Source organism: Dermochelys coriacea, chromosome 2 (genome assembly GCF_009764565.3).
Source record: "Dermochelys coriacea isolate rDerCor1 chromosome 2, rDerCor1.pri.v4, whole genome shotgun sequence".
NCBI lineage: Eukaryota > Metazoa > Chordata > Testudines > Dermochelyidae > Dermochelys > Dermochelys coriacea.
In genome coordinates, this window is record NC_050069.1 from 64,128,004 (window position 1) to 64,150,307 (window position 22,304).

Consider the following 22,304-nt stretch of genomic DNA (forward strand, 5'->3'; position numbering starts at 1 on the left):
CATGAAAGGTTTTCCTCCTTCCCCCTCCCTGCTGCTGGTGATGGCTTATCTTAAGTGATCACTCTCCTTACAGTGTGTATGATAAACCCATTGTTTCATGTTCTCTGTGTGTGTGTGTGTGTGTGTGTGTATATAAATCTCTTCTCTGCTTTTTCCACCAAATGCATCCGATGAAGTGAGCTGTAGCTCACAAAAGCTTATGCTCTAATAAATTTAAAGTGTTTTTCCCCTGTTTTAAACACCACATTTTTTTAAAGTGTAGTTTTACTAAAACGGTTTGTTTTCAAAGATCTTGAAGCATTTCTTTGAGTGCATATTGCTAGGGATTTCTATCATTACAATTGTTTACATTAAAATGAAAAGGAAACATGTACGTTATTTATTTACAGTGTTATAGTTTATATGGATATCATTAAAATTTTTCCTCAAGAAGTGTTAGTGGTGAGTTGCAGTCCCTATTGCAGCTGCATAGGTGTGCCCCAGAGAAAAAAGTTTGGGAACCCCTGTCCTAATGGACCGGATGCCATTGCTTCTATTAAAGTTACCTTTCTGTATACAACAGGTTTTCTAGAAAGTTGAGAAACATAGTGCCTGACTTGAAAGTACTGGTACCAGGGGAGAGTGGACCAATTAGATTTCTAATTTATTTAGAGATCAAAACTAACTTTTTCTTCACTAAGAACATAAGCATGGCCATTCTGGGGCAAACCAAAGGTCCATCCAGCCCAGTATCCTGTCTGCTGACAGTGGCCAATGCTAGGTGCCCCAGAGGGAGTGAACCTAACAGGTAATGATCTACTGATCTCTTTCCTGCCATCCATCTCCACCCTCTGACAAACAGAGGCTAGGGATCCCATTCCTTACCCAACCTGGCTAATAGTTATTAATGGACTTAACCTCCATGAATTCATCTAGTTCTCTTTTAAACCCTGTTATAGTCCTAGCCTTCACAACCTCCTCAGGCAAGGAGTTCCACAGATTGACTGTGCACTGTGTGAAGAAGAACTTCCTTTTATTTGTTTTAAACCTGCTGTCCATTAATTTAATTTGGTGGCCCCTAGTTCTTATATTATAGGAACAAGTAAATAACTTTTCCTTATTCACTTTTTCCACACAACTCATAATTTTATATATCTCTATCATATCCCCCCTTAGTCTCCGTTTTTCCAAGCTGAAAAGTCCTAGCCTCTTTCATCTCTCCTCATATGGGACCCGTTCCAACCCCCTAATCATTTTAATTGCCCTTCTCTGAATCTTTTCTAATGCCAGTACTGTATATCTTTTTTGAGATGAGGAGACCACATCTGTACGCAGTATTCAAGATGTGGGCATACCATGGATTTATATAAGGGCAATAAGATATTCTACGTTTTATTCGCTATGCCTTTTTAAAAGATTCCTAACATCCTGTTTGCTTTTTTGACTGCCACTGCGCACTGCATGGACGTCTTCAGAGAACTATCCATGATGACTCCAAGATCTTTCTCTTACTGAATAGCTGTCCAGTTGTGTGTATTCCTTAGCTCTCCCAATCTTTGAAGCTCTCTGATTTGTGATTTGGATTAAGATCTGGATTATTTGCAGTTGGTGTCATTGTTGATGGAAAAGAACAGATCTTATCTCTGCTCTGTATGTTTTGGGATGAATCTAGTCTTTGATAAAGGATGTGTGTATATATCTGGCAAGTGTGGTTTCTTCATTACTCCAGGGTAGCCTAGCGATGTTTACACTGCCACAATTTTCTTGTTCAATAAAGACCCAGTGTTTGGCTGGATGAGGGTGTTCCCAATCGCTACTGCTTTGAGCTGGCTGGCTGGATAGCACCATAGAATATTTGGAACAGCTACTCCATCCTGCTTAATGGATCTGTACAAAATAACTGCTCTCTCTCTCTCGATCTTTTCTTGTTCCATATAAACTCTAACAACATCCTCTGTATTCCTGCTAGGGTTTTATTTCAAAATCCTTCTGTGATTATCCCAGATAAGGAAGATATCCTTGGCAGAATATTCATTTTGACTGTGGCTATTCTTCCCCACCAAGAGAGTGCATATTTCTCGAGGTCCTTTTTCATTTGCTGAAGTAGTGGTTTGACATTTAAATCACAGAACTCTTCTAGGGTTGTTTGAGATTTGAATTCCTGTGTATCTTATGGGTTTCAGAGTAGCAGCCGTGTTAGTCTGTATTTGCAAAAGAAAAGGAGTACTTGTGGCACCTTAGAGACTAACAAATGCATTTGAGCATAAGCTTTCATGAGCTACAGCTCACTTCATTCACTCAAAAATAGCCAGAGCCTCGCGAACCAGCTGAGCGGCAGCGAACCAGCGGAGCAGCGGGGACAGCAGAGCAGCTCACAGCAGGAGTTTGCCTGGGACTGGTAAGTATCCGAGTGTGTGTGTTTGCTTGCTGAGGAAGTATCCGAGCGTGTGTTTGCTGGGAGGGCAGGGAGAGAGCCTGAGTGAGTGTCTGATTGGCTGCTAGCCTGCAGGGGGCGGGCATTAGGGTGTCTGTGTGTTTGCGTCAGGGAAGCCTGGCTGTTTGAAAATAGCCGGAGCCTCGCGAACCAGCTGAGCGGCAGCGGAGCAGCGGAGCAGCGGGGACAGCAGAGCAGCTCACAGCAGGAGTTTGCCTGGGAGTTCGCCTGGAGTGAGCCCAGTGAGGCTTACATCTTGCCAACGTCTCTGAGGAAGCTCATAGTAGGTAGGTGATATGGAAGGGGGGGGGGTTCAGCTGCTGTGACCTGCACTGGATGTGCCATGTTTGTCTTTCTTCCACAGGACAGAAGCGACTTTGTCTGTACAAAGTGCAAGCTGGTCTCCATATTGGAAGAGAAGATTGAAGGTCTGGAGCAACAGGTAACGACCCTGCGTTGTATACGAGAGACTGAGGATTTTCTGGACCAAACTCAGGATAGCCTTCTAGGGGCACAAAGCTCTAAAGATGTAGAGCAGGTTGCACAGAGGAGCCAAGAGGCCAGTGAAGAAGCTTGGCAACATGTGACCTCCAGAAGAGGTAAGCGGAATGTCCGGGTTCCAGTAACACAGACACAGGTAACTAACCGCTTTCATGTTCTCTCCACAGGTACCAATGCGGAGAGTGGACCAGATGATATGTCTGGGGGGAGAAAGCAGAAGGAGACTCCGCTGGTTGGGAGGCATGAGATGCGATGTCCTGAGGTTGGGGGTTCCACGACCACCACTCCCAAGAGGAGAAGGCGGGTGGTGATGGTCGGGGACTCTCTCCTCCGGGGGACTGAGTCATCTATCTGCCGCCCTGACCGGGAAAACCAAGAAGTCTGCTGCTTGCCAGGGGCTAAGATTCGTGATGTGACGGAGAGACTGCCGAGACTCATCAAGCCCTCGGATCGCTACCCCTTCCTGCTTCTCCACGTGGGCACCAATGATACTGCCAAGAATGACCTTGAGCGGATCACTGCGGACTACGTGGCTCTGGGAAGAAGGATAAAGGAGTTGGAGGCGCAAGTGGTGTTCTCGTCCATCCTCCCCGTGGAAGGAAAAGGCCTGGGTAGGGACCGTCGAATCGTGGAGGTCAACGAATGGCTACGCAGGTGGTGTCGGAGAGAAGGCTTTGGATTCTTTGACCATGGGATGGTGTTCCATGAAGGAGGAGTGCTGGGCAGAGACGGGCTCCATCTTACGAAGAGAGGGAAGAACATCTTTGCCAGCAGGCTGGCTAACCTAGTGAGGAGGGCTTTAAACTAGGTTCACCGGGGGAAGGAGACCAAAGCCCTGAGGTAAGTGGGAAAGCGGGATACCGGGAGGAAGCACAGGCAGGAATGTCTGTGAGGGGAGGGCTCCTGCCTCATACTGGGAATGAGGGGCGATCAACAGGTTATCTCAAGTGCTTATATACAAATGCACAAAGCCTTGGAAACAAGCAGGGAGAACTGGAGGTCCTGGTGATGTCAAGGAATTATGACGTGATTGGAATAACAGAGACTTGGTGGGATAACTCACATGACTGGAGTACAGTCATGGATGGTTATAAACTGTTCAGGAAGGACAGGCAGGGCAGAAAAGGTGGGGGAGTAGCACTATATGTAAGGGAGCAGTATGACTGCTCAGAGCTCCGGTACGAAACTGTGGAAAAACCTGAGTGTCTCTGGATTAAGTTTAGAAGTGTGTGCAACAAGAGTGATGTCATGGTGGGAGTCTGCTATAGACCACCGGACCAGGGGGATGAGGTGGATGAGGCTTTCTTCCGGCAACTCACGGAAGCTACTAGATCGCATGCCCTGATTCTCATGGGTGACTTTAATTTTCCTGATATCTGCTGGTAGAGCAATACAGCGGTGCATAGACAATCCAGGAAGTTTTTGGAAAGCGTAGGGGACAATTTCCTGGTGCAAGTGCTAGGGGAGCCAACTAGGGGGAGCGCTTTTCTTGACCTGCTGCTCACAAACCGGGTAGAATTAGTGGGGGAAGCAAAAGTGGATGGGAATCTGGGAGGCAGTGACCATGAGTTGGTTGAGTTCAGGATCCTGACGCAGGGAAGAAAGGTAAGCAGCAGGATACGGACCCTGGACTTCAGGAAAGCAGACTTTGACTCCCTCAGGGAACAGATGGCCAGGATCCCCTGGGGGACTAACATGAAAGGGAAGGGAGTCCAGGAGAGCTGGCTGTATTTCAAGGAATCCCTGTTGAGGTTACAGGGACAAACCATCCCGATGAGTCGAAAGAATAGTAAATATGGCAGGCGACCAGCTTGGCTTAATGGTGAAATCTTAGCGGATCTTAAACATAAAAAAGAAGCTTACAAGAAGTGGAAGGTTGGACATATGACCAGGGAAGAGTATAAAAATATTGCTCGGGCATGTAGGAAAGATATCAGGAGGGCCAAATCGCACCTGGAGCTGCAGCTAGCAAGAGATGTCAAGAGTAACAAGAAGGGTTTCTTCAGGTATGTTGGCAACAAGAAGAAAGCCAAGGAAAGTGTGGGCCCCTTACTGAATGAGGGAGGCAAGCTAGTGACAGAGGATGTGGAAAAAGCTAATGTACTCAATGCTTTTTTTGCCTCTGTTTTCACTAACAAGGTCAGCTCCCAGACTGCTGTGCTGGGCATCACAAAATGGGGAAGAGATGGCCAGCCCTCTGTAGAGATAGAGGTGGTTAGGGACTATTTAGAAAAGCTGGACGTGCACAAGTCCATGGGGCCGGACGAATTGCATCCGAGAGTGCTGAGGGAATTGGCGGCTGTGATTGCAGAGCCCTTGGCCATTATCTTTGAAAACTCGTGGCGAACGGGGGAAGTCCCGGATGACTGGAAAAAGGCTAATGTAGTGCCCATCTTTAAAAAAGGGAAGAAGGAGGATCCTGGGAACTACAGGCCGGTCAGCCTCACCTCAGTCCCTGGAAAAATCATGGAGCAGGTCCTCAAAGAATCAATCCTGAAGCACTTAGAGGAGAGGAAAGTGATCAGGAACAGTCAGCATGGATTCACCAAGGGAAGGTCATGCCTGACTAATCTAATCGCCTTTTATGATGAGATTACTGGTTCTGTGGATGAAGGGAAAGCAGTGGATGTATTGTTTCTTGACTTTAGCAAAGCTTTTGACACGGTCTCCCACAGCATTCTTGTCAGCAAGTTAAGGAAGTATGGGCTGGATGAATGCACTATAAGGTGGGTAGAAAGCTGGCTAGATTGTCGGGCTCAATGGGTAGTGATCAATGGCTCCATGTCTAGTTGGCAGCCGGTGTCAAGTGGAGTGCCCCAGGGGTCGGTCCTGGGGCCCGTTTTGTTCAATATCTTCATAAATGATCTGGAGGATGGTGTGGATTGCACTCTCAGCAAATTTGCGGATGATACTAAACTGGGAGGAGTGGTAGATATGCTGGAGGGGAGGGATAGGATACAGAAGGACCTAGACAAATTGGAAGATTGGGCCAAAAGAAATCTAATGAGGTTCAATAAGGATAAGTGCAGGGTCCTGCACTTAGGATGGAAGAATCCAATGCACCGCTACAGACTAGGGACCGAATGGCTCGGCAGCAGTTCTGCGGAAAAGGACCTAGGGGTGACAGTTGACGAGAAGCTGGATATGAGTCAGCAGTGTGCCCTTGTTGCCAAGAAGGCCAATGGCATTTTGGGATGTATAAGTAGGGGCATAGCGAGCAGATCGAGGGACGTGATCGTTCCCCTCTATTCGACACTGGTGAGGCCTCATCTGGAGTACTGTGTCCAGTTTTGGGCCCCACACTACAAGAAGGATGTGGATAAATTGGAAAGAGTACAGCGAAGGGCAACAAAAATGATTAGGGGTCTAGAGCACATGACTTACGAGGAGAGGCTGAGGGAGCTGGGATTGTTTAGTCTGCAGAAGAGAAGAATGAGGGGGGATTTGATAGCTGCTTTCAACTACCTGAAAGGGGGTTTCAAAGAGGATGGCTCTAGACTGTTCTCAATGGTAGCAGATGACAGAACGAGGAGTAATGGTCTCAAGTTGCAATGGGGGAGGTTTAGATTGGATATTAGGAAAAACTTTTTCACTAAGAGGGTGGTGAAACACTGGAATGCGTTACCTAGGGAGGTGGTAGAATCTCCTTCCTTAGAGGTTTTTAAGGTCAGGCTTGACAAAGCCCTGGCTAGGATGATTTAACTGGGACTTGGTCCTGCTTTGAGCAGGGGGTTGGACTAGATGACCTTCTGGGGTCCCTTCCAACCCTGATATTCTATGATTCTATGATTCATCAGATAGAATTTGTTGTCCATTTGTAACCAAATGTTTTCTGGATCAGTGACTTTTGCGAGTCTGGCAAATATATAGCTAACGTTTCAGAATTGGCATAATTTACTTTAAATCCAGATGCTTTCCCAAAGTCCTGGATGTCTTTAGAAACTACTTTTAGGTACATGTTTGGTTTAGATAAAAATATTACATCCTCTGCGTATAGTGCTGTTTTCTCATGTGTTCCTACAAGTTTTATTTCTGTGATGGATCCATTGGTCCTTATCCTCTGTGTAGGAGACCATGGACATCCCTGGTTAGTCCCTCTATGTAATTCAAAAAGGAGAGATATAACCCATTAATCACAGGGATTTTTTCTGGATCATGTAAAGGGCAGTTATCCATTTAAGGAACTGGGAGCCAAAGTCTATATGGTACAGGACTTGAAACAGAAAGTTCTGCTCTGTTTTGTTAAAGGTTTCCTCTGCATCTAGTGATAACAAGAGAATTGGATCTTTTTTTGAACTTGCATTATGGATGATTCCAAGTACTCTCTAAATATTATCTGATATTTGTCTATCCTTAATGAATCCAGTTTGATCTGGATTCATATAAGCCGAGAGCATAGACTGCAATCGGCTACCTAATATTTTTGCTAAAATCTTAGTCATCATTCAACAAAGATGGGCCTTTGAGAATGGCAAAATATAAGGCCACTTCCATCTTTTGGGAGAACAACCACAGTAGCTTCCTTCATAGATTGTGGAAGTTCCTTCCCTAACAGCATGACATTAAGGTGACTGCCCATCTTTAATTGGGTGGGACAGTCCCAAAATATACATTTCAAGTCCCGGTTCCAGGCTGAATGACTCCGGGATAGCATTTGTCCTGGAATCTCTGCAGCCCAAGGCGCAGGGGTGGTACCAGCCTCTTCCCAGTGGTGGTGGGGCGGGGCGGAGAGGGAGGGCTGAGTTGGGCCTTAGCCCCCACTTGCCACAAGGGCCTGCTCCTCCTCTTCCCCCTGAAGCCCTGCCCCTGGCTAGGCCAGAAGCTGGAGATGTGCAGTATTAAGAGCCACCCAGGGAGCTCAGTGTGCTGTGGGGAGACCCAGAGTCCTGGATCCTCCACTTGCCCTGGGCAGCGTGACCTGGGGTGGGGACATGGGTTGGGGGCTACTTTTGGGCAGTGCAGGTGGAGGGTCTGGGGCTCCCTGAGAGGCTCTTACTACTGCCCAGCTCCAGGCTCTGGCCTCAGGGAGAAGAGGGGAGCAGGGGTGTGGGACCACACATGTTGGGCGGGACTCCTGCATGTTGCCCCTGTTTGCATTTTGAAAATGTGGTCACCCTAAATGGCATTGAAGGTACCTCTCAAAGGACCCACTAATATCTTCTTAAATACTTCATAAAATTCAGCTGGAGTTTTAATCGCTTTTCATACTTGCCTCTTGGATTTCTTGTTGTGTTTTGTTTCTTTATCAATTTTGCTTATCTTTGGCAAGCCTGCTACTTCCAGATATTTGTGAATAATTTCAGTGTTTGGAGTATCTGAGGTATAGAGATTTTTATAAGTAGCAGCACATATTTAATATTTTGCTGATTGTTCTTAATTGGTGGAATAATACACTGATCTTGAATCCCTTTTAGCTTTTGAGCCAATAGCCTATCACTTTTATTTCCTTTTTTTCACAAAACACCTGCTTTGTGTATCCAAGGGCTTTTTTAGTGATATCTCTCATCAACATACTTAACTTCCCCTCTAATATTAGTTAGTTGTTGTAATTTTATTTCTGAACCTGTGTTTTTTGTTAATGTCTTGTAACCTTTTTAGCTCCTGTTCTAATTTCTATTTTTTTCTTGAGCTCTTTCTTATTTCAGTTGAGAGGCTCTACTAATCATCTGACCCCTAAATACTGCTTTACCTGCCTCCCAGAGATGGCCTCTTTTTATATTGTCTGTATCATTTAATTGGAAATATTGAACAACATTCCTTTTAATTGCTGCAACCTGATCTTTGTCTTGGAGAAGGAAGCAGTTAATTTTCCAATAAAGTGATCTTCAGGACCCAGCCCAGCTATCAGATATTACTTCCACTGGTGCATGATCTGACCATGTAATGTGCTAGTTTCTGCCGAACTTGTGCAGAAATGTGTAATCTCTTTCCCCTGGGTGCAATTCACTCCAGCAGTGTGAAGGATTGAATAATTGGCACTGAGAAGTCAATGCTGTACCTGCTTTCATATCCCCAATGTCTTTTTTATTAGATCTATCCCAGTAAGGAGTCGGTGTGCAATTGAAGTCTCCTTCAAGTATAATTTTCCCCTTCCTCAAAGTGTTGCAGTGTTTTAAAGAAGTCTGTAGTGAGGGGGTGTGGCCTCTGTCGCAGCCGGATGTAGGGACAGCTGCGACCACCCTTTGGTGGGCAGAGCCAGGACACCCACACCCGCCCCACTGGAAGCAGAGGGGTGGGACAGGAACCTGAAGTATAAAAAGCAGGTCTTCCAGCTCGGTTAGAGAGGAGCTGCTGGAGGAGAAGGAAGTATCTCACCTGCTGCTGGAGCTTGAACCCTAGAGCAACCGGTGTAGTGCCTGAGATCTGGCAGAAATGCCAGAGCAACCAGTCACCGTAGACACCAAAGAGTTGCTGGGGCTGCCGTTAGCTGTCCATCCAATGAGATGGATGATGAACCAGGGATCCAGGTAACCCCCCTTGAATGGGAGTGTAGGAAGTAGCCCAGGGGAGCTGAATATGGTTTGGCTGTGTTGCTGACTGACAGCCGGCCAGCGTGTTGCAGCCAGATTTCCCCACTGACCCATGCAGTGGAGTTGGGTGAGCCCTCATCCCCCTACTCCTGTCACTCCCCCCCTGGGATGGCAGTGGCAGCCACCCCACCATACGCCAAGAGGACTGCGTTTGTTGGTGGTCCACCAGAGCCAGGACCCCTGACTGTTTGCTGTGCTGCCCGGTCTGAGGCTTATAGACTTTGCTGTCCCACCCTGCCTGAGGACCCAGGTGTATGGACTCATTATTGCTCTGTCCTGGCCCCAGGCCAGAGCCTCCTGACTTTGCTGCCTGGCCTGCTTGAGGGTGTGCGCTTGAAGACTTTACTGCTGTCCTGGCTACAGGCCAGAGCCTCTTAACTGCATGCTGCCTTGCTCTGCCTGAGGGCTGGGACTTATAGACATTACTTCTCTACCCTGCTGAGTGGCAGAGACCCCTGTGCTAAATCCCCCTGAACTGTGCCCTCCCTGAGGCCTTGTAGTGAGGGGATGTGGACTCCCTCCCAGAAGGATGGAGGGACAGCTGCAACCCCTTTACGAAGTCCTTACACCAAGTTTTTTGGTTTGGAGATACACTGGGCCCACTGTTGTTAATAACACAGTGGTTGTGCCTTTTAACAATATAAATCATCCCTCCTTGTCCTTAGATTCATCTTTAATCTGAAGAAGGACATATTTAGCAAATATTTTGCCCACTTTTCTTTTCTTTAACTGAAGCAGAATACATCTGTTAACAAGTTACCTTTCATGCCCATAATTTGTCCCGTGTGAAAAAGAGTTCCTTGAAGTAGAATAACTGAGTGGAATTTTTTTTAAATTCTACCAGGGCTTTTTTCCTTTTGATGACCTCATTTAGCCCTTTGACCATCAAAGATGTTTTTTAAAAAGAAGAGACACTGAGAGTAACTATTTATTTAGCTTACTGGAAAAACCTGAAATGATTGTGATTCTTTAGCTGTTTGACATATACCCTTGTGTTGCCAATTTCTCTCATTTCTAATTACATTGTATTCACTGTTCTGTGCCTGAATATACCTTGGTTTCTGTTTTTTGTAAACTTCCATATCCACTTCTTGATTAATCCCCTTCCCTCCCCTTTTCTGCATTCCCCTTACTCTAAATCTGCAAATGAAATACCAACATAACTTGTAAAACAGTCCCCAAACGACTTTGCTTTGCTGAATCTTAAATCCCTGTTCTCTCTCCATAAGCACTTGGACTGTTTCTCTTGCACTTCAAAGAAGGTACATTCTCCACCTATGGGACTGTGACCCTCACCCCTTAGGAATAGATTGCCATCTGATCATTTGAGTTATTGGGGAGGGGTGGAAATTACCCACAACTCCTAAAGGCTCCTTCCCTTTCCCGCTCTATTTTCTCCAATTTCCTCCAGCCTTGAAATCCCCCCTCTTATTATTCATTTACTGTATGTTTTAAAATACAGGGCACATTGATCATCCCAATTAATTGATCACCCCAGTTGATTATTCCAATTAAAGTAAACTTCATACTATTTTCTGTATAACATTACAGTTACAGTTCAGCTGTTCATTCCTGGTGACTCCAAGAAGTCCCTTCTTATTAGTTTTTCGATTACTGGTCAGGTTTCCGAGTTCTCTAGTTCAGCTTCAACTTCTGCCATTGCCAGTATGGTGTTTAGAGTCTTTTGTCTTTTCCTGTCTTTTTTTTTCCACCCCCCCCCCCCCCAGGTATCACCATTTGCCAAGAGTTTTTCAACAGCTTTTCTATAGTTGCTATCTCTGGAGAGTTGTCTTGTATGCCTGAGACTTGGATTTCTATCCCAAGTGACTGGAGTGTACTTTTTTCCTGTTTACAGTCCCTTATTGTGTAATACTGATTTTGAAAGCTGAATGAGAGTTTAAATGGGAATCCACATCTGTAGCAGATATCTGCCCTCCTGAGTGCTGCTGTCATTTCCCCTAGCTCTTTTTTTTTTTTTTTTGTTTTTTTTTATTAATAATAGAATCATATTAGATTAGGGTTGGAAGAGACCTCAGGAGGTCATCTAGTCCAACCCCCTGCTCAAAGCAAGACAAAACCCAACTAAATTATCCCAGCCAAGTCTTTGTCAAGCCAGGCCTTAAAAACCTCTAAGGAGGGAGATTCCATCACCCCCCCTAGGTAACACATTGCAGTGCTTCCCCACCCTCCTAGTGAAATAGATTTTCCTAATATCCAACCTAGATCTCCTCCACTGCAACTTGAGACAATTGCTTCTCGTTCTGTCATCTGCCACCACTGAGAACAGCCTAGCTCCAGCCTCTTTGGAAACCCCCTTCACATAGTTGAAGGCTGCTATCAAATCCTCCCCTCACTCTTCTCTTTTATAGACTAAATAAGCCCAGTTCCCTCAGCCTCTCCCCTTTAAGTCATGTGCCCCAGCCCCCTAATCATTTTTTAAAATCTTTTTTTTTCTGTGTCATTCAGTTGAAGCTGCATCCCTCTGTCTTTGCTCTATCACTGCTATGCGGCTCTGTCGCTCTGTTTCTCTCTCACTTCCTTCTCTTAGTCTCCAGCACTGTGACTCTCTTCCAAGTCAGCAACTTCCTTCTTTACTGCGAGAAGCTTGGTTGTCCGGTCATCTCTCAGGGTCTTAAACTCGGAGATCATCTCAAGGCTGCTTTGATAGCCATTTGATTTTTCTTCAGTTCAGCCATTTCTGCCTGATTTGGCTGCCATATGGTCACATGGAGCCTGACAGACTTCTCCTCACTGTGAGCCAGAAACATTCTTCTTAGTGAGGTGTGTGGTTTTTTTTTTTTTTTTTTTAAAATTTTCTAATTTTTTTTTGAGAATCTATCCTCTGCAACTCTGTTCTGTTTCCTTGGGGTGTTTAACAGGTTTGGGGAGTTGATGGGGTCAGATTGGTTAACTATCCCTTCAGAGCTTCAGGCAGCCATCTTATTTGGCCCCATACTGGTCTCCAACAAATCACTTGTAATTTCAGTTTTGTTTTTTCCTTGTAGCTTGGGGGCTCAGGAGTGCAGGCTCCAGGCAGCAATTACCAGAAGCAGAGGCAAGTCTCGCCTCCAACTCCTACGTGGAGGCGGGGCCAGGTGGCTCTGCATGCTGCCCCATCCGCAGGTGCCGCCCCGCAGCTCCCGGAAGCAGTGGCATGTCCCCCCCTCCAGCTCCTATGTGGAGGTGCAGTGCCGGGCAGCTCTGCATGCCACCCTGTCCGCAGCCGCCACCCCTGCAGCTCCCATTGGCCTCGGTTCTCAGCCAATGGGAGCTGCGGCAGACGGGAGGGGGGTTTGGGATGGGGGCTGCGTGCAGAGCTCCCTGGCCCTGGCTGCCCCTATGCATAGGAGCTGGAGGGGGGACATGCTGCTACATCCAGGAGCTGCACAAAAAGCCCCCGATCCCACTCGCCGGCTGGAGCACAGATTGGGGCAAGCCCTCAACCCCACTCCCTGGCAGGTGCTTGAGAGATGGATTCAATGGGCCTGACGTGGCCCATGGGCCATAGTTTTCCTACTCCTGATCTAGACCATTCCGGAGGGTGGGTGAAGGTTTCTAAGAACAGGTTAAACAATGATGGGGATTTTACAACCTACTTTGGTAATCTCTTACAGTTAGAAAGTTTTTCCTAATATGTAACCTAGAACTCCCTGGCAGCAGATTAACCCAACTATTTTTGTGGACATGGAGAACAATTGATCACTGTCCTCTTTATAACAGCCCTTAACATATTTGAAGACTTATCAAGTTCCCCCTCCTCAGTCTTCTTTTCTTGGTATTAAACATGCCCATTGAGGGAATATTGGGAAAAAAAATGGGTTTGTTTAGTCTGGAGAAGACTGAGGATGGACATAACAGTTTGCAAGTACATAAAAGGTTGTTACAAGGAGGAGACGGAAAATTGTTCTTGTTATCCTCTAAGGATGGGACAAAAAACAATGGGCTTAAATTACAGCAAGGGCCGTTTAGGTTGGACATTAAGAAAAACTTCCTGTCAGGGTAGTTAAGCACTAGAATAAATTGCCTAGGGAGGTTGTGGAATCTCCATCAATGGAGATTTTTAAGAGCAGGTTAGACACACCTGTCAGGGATGATCTATATAATACATAGTCCTGCATTGAGTGCAGGGGACTGGACTAGAAGACTTTTCGAGGTCCCTTCCAGTCCTATGGTTCTATGATTCTTATGTTCTATTTTGAATTCTGTCCTCCACAATACTTGCAACTCTTCCCATGTGCTTGTCACCTGCAAACTTTACAAACATATTCTCCACTCCATTATCCAAGTCATTAATGAAAATATTAAATAGTACCATGCAGTAGTAATCTCATCTAGACCACACTTCCCTAGTTTGTATGAGGATATCATGTGGGACTGTGTCAAAAACCTTACTGAAATCAAGGTGAATCATATCTATTGCTTCTCCTCCTATGCCCCAAGCTAGTAACCCGGTCAAAGAAGGAAATTAAATTGGCTTGGCATGATTTGTTCCTGACGGTTACTTATAACTTTAGTGTCTTCTATGTGCTTGCAAATTGTTTGATTTGTTCCAGTATCTTTTCAGGAATTGAAGTTTGGCTGACTAGTGTATAATTTCTAGGCACCCCTTTCCCCCGCTTTTTTTTTTTTTTTTTTTTTTTTTAAAAGAGAGACAAACATAATACCTTTCTCCAGTCCTTGGGCACCTCACCTGTTCCCCATGAGTTCTTGAAGGTAATTGCTAATGGTTCCAAGATTGCTTCAGCTAGTTTCTTGAGTACCCTGGGTGAATTTCATGAGGCCTTGCTGACTTGAATACATGTAAAGTATTGAAATATTATTGATCCTGGTCTTTCCCTATTCTGGCTTGTTTTCCTTATCCCTTATTTTTTGATATTGTGTTAAACATCTAGTCACAATTAACTTTTTTTTTTTTAGTGAAGACTGAAGCAAAATAGGCATTAAACACCTTAGCCTTCTTGATGTCATCTGTTATCTCTCCTTTCCTGCTAAGTAGTAGACCTACACTTTCCTTCATCTTTCTCTTGCTCCTACTGTATTTATAGATCCTCTTCTTATTCCTTTTTATGTTTGCAGCATTTCCCCCCCGCTTTATTTATTGGTATCTATCATCCCATGCATTTATAGGGAACTAATCACCATGATCCCTTAGCACAATTAATATTGGGCCAACTAAAATTCTCAAACAAAAGAAGATTCTTCATGCTTTATATGGTGTAAGATTTGACAAGTCAGCTGAGAGCCTGGAATTTATATTTCACATTCATTTGAAATACTGGGCAAAGAAAGGCATCTTGCATCTCTCATTCTAAATATGGATAGCTTCAATCTTATGTGTGTTCCATCTGGGAGAAAATGCCAGCAGCGTGGTCCTGTTAACACTGACACTCACTTCATTGTTTAGGGCCCAATTCTTGAAAAAGGGAGGGTGATAACTCTCCTCTGGTCCTGGAGCTCTTGCTGTTACACCCCAGATAGGGGAGCAGAGTTTGAAGATTGGTATTGGTATTTTTGCATCGTTGTTTGGTTAAATCCAACCCATAGTTTGAATTATTTTTAAAATGTAGAGTGGTAGGTTAAAATCCTGTAACCTTTCATCAGTGTGAAGGATTTTCCTTTCATTTTTTTTTTTCTAATGTCCTTTTAAGTGTCTCACAAAGCAGTCTTCCTGCCCATTAGCTGCTGTTTAATACACAGTATTTCTAGTGTGCTTTGATTTCCACTTCTCCCCCATGAGAGAAATATTAAATATGTCTCAGAAAAAACATTAGGATTATTACCTTCAACTCACTTTGGGTAGATTGAGAGGTCAGAATGGACCACTGCAATCATGTGACCTGCTGTATAACAAAGCTAAATTTCTGCCATCTTGTGGTATCAAAGTTTATTGCAGCTAGGCAGCACAGTCCCTAGTGGTCGTGATGATTAGCCTGCATTTACATCAGGCAGTAAATGTACGCATAGTAGGATGACCAGTCCAAATAATTCCTCTTTGAGCTAGAGCATCTTTTTTATTAATAAAACATTTTTTGATTTAAAAATGGCTGGAGATGGAGGATTATTTTGGGGAAGTTCTGTGGCCTGCATTGTACAGGAGGCCAGACTAGATGATCACAATGGTCTCTTCTGGCCTTAGAATCTATGAATACAGGGGTATCTGGGTAATATTTAATGGCCTGCAATACATGGGAGATCAGACTAGATGATCTAATGGTCCCTTCTGGCTTTAGATTCTATGAAACTGAGTCCTCCACAACTATTGGTAGTTTTTTTTTTTTTTCCCCCATTGGTTAATTATATTCGCATTTAAAAATGTATGCTTTATTTCCAGTCTGACTTTGTCTAGCTTCAACTTCCAGCCACTGTCTGCTAGATAGAAGAGCCCATTGTCAAATACAGTAGAACCTCACAAACACCTCTGGAATGAAGGTTGATTGTAACTCCGAACAAAACGCTATGGTGGTTCTTTCAAAAGCTTACAACTGAACATTGACTTAATACAGCTTTGAAATGTCACCATGCAGAAGAAAATGCTGCTTTTAACCATCTTAATTTAAATGAAACGAGCACAGAAACAATTTCCTCACTTTGTCAAATCTTTTTTTAAAAATGTTCCCTTTGTTTTTTTTAGTAGTTTACATTTAACACAGTACTGTACAGTATTTGCTTTTTTTGGGTCTCTGCTGCTGCCTGATTGAGCACTTCCAGTTCCAGTGAGGTGTGTGTGTGTGATTGACAAGTCAGTTTGTAACTCTGGTGTTCGTAACTCTAAGGTTCTACTGTATGTGGTTAAGGGTAACCAATATACAGCATGGCATTTGTGACCGTTTGAGTGGCAGAAGTTTTCATTGTGTATATTGCTCCTGGATACCAGTTGTGTTTGGTGCTTATTCTAGGTATGTTTGGTTTACTCTTTTCTGCCAATGCACAAATGCTCTGAAGCCTAGAGAGAGCGAGCAGCTAGATGCTAGTATACCAAGGCAGTGATATTTGGAGGTATCAAAGCAAATACATCTGCAATTACAGAAGAACCAGTGTTCAAAGGTGCCAAAGCTCAGAGGTGGCAAAGTGCTGGCTGAAACAGTCGTTCCTGTGCATAAGCATCAACATCTCTGAGCTTCAAGGTCCCTCCCAGGTCTAAGGAAGTGTCATGTCATTTCCTCTGACTTGTATTGAACTGGAGAAATGTCCATTTCTCTCTACCTTGTTTTTTTTTTTCTTTTTGTGGTTGTAGAGTTGCTATCTATTGCCCAGGTACTGTGGGTTAAGATATTTGTAAGGCAGCATCTGAATATAGCCTGCAGTTTGGCCAGCAAAGAAGCCCTGTAAGGAGGAGACAGGGACCATGTACTGGAGATCTGAGACCAGGTAAAGGACCATTGTTGCTGATGCCCACTCCTTTGATGATCTGCATTGCTGCTCTCCTCTTCCGTTGGCAAAAAGCTGGAAGCTTTGGGACCCAATATTTCCCATCGCCTTGGGATGTGAGGGGAAATGTGCCTTAAAACACCTCAGGGGTGAAATCATTCAGTGATCTGGAGGCAGAAAATTCCTGGCAGGGTATTGTGCCAGTCACATACATGCACCACAGGAAGCCTGTCAATCATAGGACTTTGCAGGCAGGCACCAAGGGAGCAGAGTTCAGACTCATCACAGTTTGATGCTGAACTGACAGAGACACACACGGAGTAATTGTTGGGTTCAAATATCAATAGAAAGTAGGAAAAGATGACCTAAGGCTGAGTGACACCAACTGCCATACAGAGCACAACATCAACTTTCCTTCTCTGTCTCGCTTCCTAAAAACTTTTTTAAATTGACAGAATTTGAGGCAGATAAATATGATTCCTGAGGGTAAACCCCAGGGAAATCTGAGTTCATCAGTTCTAGGCTGATCTGAAATGACAGCCAAAGGAGCAGCAGTCACTGGGTGCTCTGCTACAGGGAAGGTGGAAAAGAAATTGACAGCCGGGGGCTGCTGCCACCCATTCAGCAGGGGCACAGCTACCTGCTTGGGTATGTACATGGGAGGAGGGACGGAAGTCCACTCCTTGGAACTTGTTAGATGTGGGAGTTCTGGTCATGTGCTGGAAGCAGGAGTTCAAGTGTGGGCATCTATTACACTGGATTTTTTTTATATCAATAAATAGGTATGTGTGAGTGTGAAATAAATGCTTTATATAGGTAATTGTGTATATGAATTTGTTTTAAAATGCTTTTTACATGTGTCTAATAACAAGCAATCTTATCTTAATTGTAATCCTGATTCTTCCTTTTCTCTGCCCTTCCTCTGAGCCACCTGTTTGCAACATTGGGCCAGATCCTCTGCTGGGTAAATCAGCATAGCTCAATTGACTGTAATAGAATTACACCACTGAACATCTTAACTTAGATGCTGGCTCTGCAATGAGCCAATCCCAGCACTCTCAAGGAGCCCCACTTCTTATCAGTGGAGCTCGGTTCACGGGCCTGTCCTCATGGAGCTCATTGCAGGATCTGGGTTTTACACTGAAAGCCCTTTAGGACCAAGGCCATTTCTCTCTTACATTTCTATAAATTCCCTATCACACTTCAAGCACTACCCAAGTAATAACAGCAACCCATGAGTCCAAACTGTGGATTTTGATCCTAACTTTTCCAAGCTTTGTGTACAGGTTTGGGATTCCAGTTTTAGGTTCGTTTTAGTACGAGAGTGAAGACTCATCCAGACCTGGATCTTAACTTTACTTTTCAGATTTGGAGTTCTGCCTCAGGCAGCCATGCTACTATGTACATTAGAATTCTCTTTGACTTGTTATATAGAATAAAAAGCACAGCAATACTGTTTGTTAGGAACATGCTAAATCTCATGGGCAGATCATTTGAATTTTACTGGTTTCAGAGTAGCAGCCGTGTTAGTCTGTATTCGCAAAAAGAAAAGGAGTACTTGTGGCACCACCAAATTTGGTTTTTCCACCAAATGCATCCGATGAAGTGAGCTGTAGCTCACGAAAGCTTATGATCTAATAAATTGGTTAGTCTCTAAGGTGCCACAAGTACTCCTTGAATTTTACTGACATCTAAAAATAGAAATAGGCATAATGATGATGTGGTGATACACATACAGAGGTGCAGTTTTCAAAACTTTAAGTGAGAAGTAATGTAGAAATCCCCTCCAGAAATGACATGGCTTGTATGCAGATCTCCCATGTTCTCCTCTGACAACTTACTCTCACCACTACTCCACAATTGCAACTATATTTATCTTGCTGTTAAGTATGTGATGTGATCCAGAACTTTGGAAGTGGTAGCATTTTGTATTCAAGAAATCTGCATGCCTCTTTCCAGACAAAGAGTATTTAACCCCTACATCTGGCTGTCACCGGGTCCATCGTCCAGGGACTAAAGACCCACAGCATGGATGGCCTGGTCAGCTGCTCTGGGCTCTGGCTGTGGGGCTAAAAATCACTGAGTAGATGTTGGGGCTCAGGTTAGAGCCCAAATGTCTACACAGTGGTTTTTTTTTTTTTTTTTTTTTTTTCCCAGCCCAAAAGCTCAAACCCCATGAGCCCAACTCAGCTGACCTGGGCCAGCTATGTGTTTTTTATCCCTGTGTAGACATACCCACAGACTTTTTCAATCCTTGAGTCTCCAGCACTCGCCTGCATGATGCAGTCAGCAGCTCTGTAGTGCACTCAAAATGGAGACTCAGTTGTATGGTTAGACAATGCTAAGTTCTGAGGAATGTCTTTTTAAAAAAAAACTTAGTCAGGATAGCTTTGCTACAAGGGACTGTTCTTCTCTCTAAGAGATGTTCTGAGAAGATACAGTCTGACAGAGTGGTTTAGCTCTGAAAAATGGCACTAGAAGCTTCAATTTTCATTGTGTCTCAGTGACTTTCATATATAATTTGCTCATCGTACAAGAAAAAAGGGTGATTTTTCTCACTGCCATTCCTGAAAATTCAACCTGGCATCTGTAGCGCATCATTGGTCTGCTTTTTGCGGTAAGATCAGAGTGTCTCATAACATTTTAATATATTTATCCTCACAACACCCCTGTGAGATAGGGAAATATTGTTATCCCCATTTTGCAAGTGGGGACCTTAAGCCTAAAGGGATAAGTGACTTGCCTAAAGTGACACAGGGAGCTTGTGGCAAGAGCAGGAATTGAATGCAGGTTTCCCAAACTACTGCCCTAATCGTCCTGCCTTTGGGCAAGCCTATGTTCTGTTTCACATTCGTAACAAAGATTCTGCAAATGAAATGTAGTTGACTATTATGTTAACAATGCATTTGAAAGAACAGAATCCCGCTCACTGTTCCATCTCTGTATGTATTCTACTGATGTCTCTAAGGCCATGTCTAAACTCCAAAATTGTTGACCTAAATTACCTTGTCATACACCACTGCAGTTATTAGATCGCTTGTGTGTGTGCACACTTGGCTCCTTGCGTCAGCGGTGGGGGCCCTCACCAGGAGCACTTGTATCAATTGTATTGTCAACAATGGGTATTGTGAGATGGTCCTGATAGCCCGTAACAGTCAACATAAGCAACACAGTGCTCACATTACATCAACCGCAACTCTACACCACGTGGGGAGGTGGTGTTACTAATCAGTGTAGAAAGGCACTTCTGTCGGCGAGAGTAACATTTAAATGAAGACACTTGAACAGCTAGATCAATGCAAGGCAACTGATGTCAACCTAATTCTGCTTACTAATATACTTAGTTACAGGGCTGGTATTAGGACTACCCATAAGTGGCTGCCTAAGGTGCTGAATTTTAAGAGCTGCTTAGTTCAGCTGTCCTTCACTCCTAGGCAGAAAGTGAAGGAACAGCACTAGGACTTTGAGCTGCCCAGCCATCCTGCCCCTGGACCAGCCAACTCTCATGAGCTGGGACATTTTTGGGGGAGCATGGAGGAAGTTGGTCTACCTAAAGTGAAACAATGTCTAGTGCCTGTTCTGTAAGAAAATGGTCAATGGATATGGCTCAAAAGATGATTTTTGAGATGAGGTAACTTCATGTCATCAGATTCTCTCCCATACCCCTTTCCTATGTGACTCTTGTTAATCATTTACCATCGTTCCACCATATTTTTGTGTGCGTTTTAGAGCCATAAAGCAGACAAAGATACCCAGCAAGGTAGGTCTGGATGTTTTAAAATCCATAGTTTTCACACCTTCTTATATCAATACATCATGGAACTGTTGCTAGAGTCTATTAAAACATTTGATCGTATGTCACCCATATGAGTCGAGCAGAAACCTTATTTTCTGGAAAAAGAAAAGGAGTACTTGTGGCACCTTAGAGACTAACAAATTTATTAGAGCATAAGCTTTCGTGAGCTATGGCTCACTTCATCGGATGCATTTGGTGGAAAAAACAGAGGAGGTGTGTGTGTGTGTGTGTGTGTGTGTGTGTGTGTGTGTGTGTGTGAGATTACACACACACACACACACCATGAAACAATGGGTTTATCATACACACTGTAAGGAGAGTGATCACTTAAGATAAGCCATCACCAGCAGCAGGGGGGGAAAGGAGGAAAACCTTTCATGGTGACAAGCAAGGTAGGCTAATTCCAGCAGTTAACAAGAATATCAGAGGAACAGTGGGGGGTGGGGTGGGAGGGAGAAATACCATGGGGAAATAGTTTTACTTTGTGTAATGACTCATCCATTCCCAGTCTCTATTCAAGCCTAAGTTAATTGTATCCAGTTTGCAAATTAATTCCAATTCAGCAGTCTCTCGCTGGAGTCTGTTTCTGAAGCTTTTTTTGTTGAAGGATAGCCACCCTCAGGTCTGTAATCGAGTGACCAGAGAGATTGAAGTGTTCTCCAACTGGTTTTTGAATGTTATAATTCTTGACGTCTGATTTGTGTCCATTCATTCTTTTACGTAGAGACTGTCCAGTTTGGCCAATGTACATGGCAGAGGGGCATTGCTGGCACATGATGGCATATATCACATTGGTAGATGCGCAGGTGAAGGAGCCTCTGATAGTGTGGCTGATGTGATTAGGCCCTACGATGGTATCCCCTGAATAGATATGTGGACAGAGTTGGCAACGGGCTTTGTTGCAAGGATAGGTTCCTGGGTTAGTGGTTCTGTTGTGTGGTTGCTGGTGAGTATTTGCTTCAGATTGGGGGGCTGTCTGTAAGCAAGGACTGGCCTGTCTCCCAAGATCTGTGAGAGTGATGGGTCATCCTTCAGGATAGGTTGTAGATCCTTGATGCGTTGGAGAGGTTTTAGTTGGGGGCTGAAGATGATGGCTAGTGGCGTTCTGTCTTATTTTCTGGGGCTCAATTAACAACAAATGAATGCTTCTAGATGCTAAATTTGTTGTTTTCAGAATCCTGATTTTACCAATGAGAAATCTAACCCCATAATTAGATCACTGTTTCCTTCTTTTTCAACTTGTGGAGAGATCTGTCTATAAAACTCTGGCGCCAGGCTCAAATAAACACTGTTGGTAGCTCTTGACTGATGTGGGAAGTATAGAATGAGCACATAAATACAAAGACCCCCTGCTTTAAGCAGCAACTGGAGAACTTCTTAACCAGGAAGTTCCTACATTTGGTAAGCTCTTCACTGCAACTCATCCTGGTTCTCTCAGGTAACTGTGGTGGACCAGAACTCTCTAACCATTCCACAGGTCCTTTCTTTATTATAAAAGACTAAACTTAAATTTTTAAACCAAAGAATGTGCATACAATAATTCAAAATAAACTTAAATGCCTTAAAACTATTTATACTATTATGTCTCCTTATCTGTTGCGTAGTCCTTCCACACCATTCTAAAGATTAAGTCTTGGAGGGGGGCTGGATCAGTTTTCCAAACTATGCTCTCACTTCTCTTGAGTTTGTGTGGAGT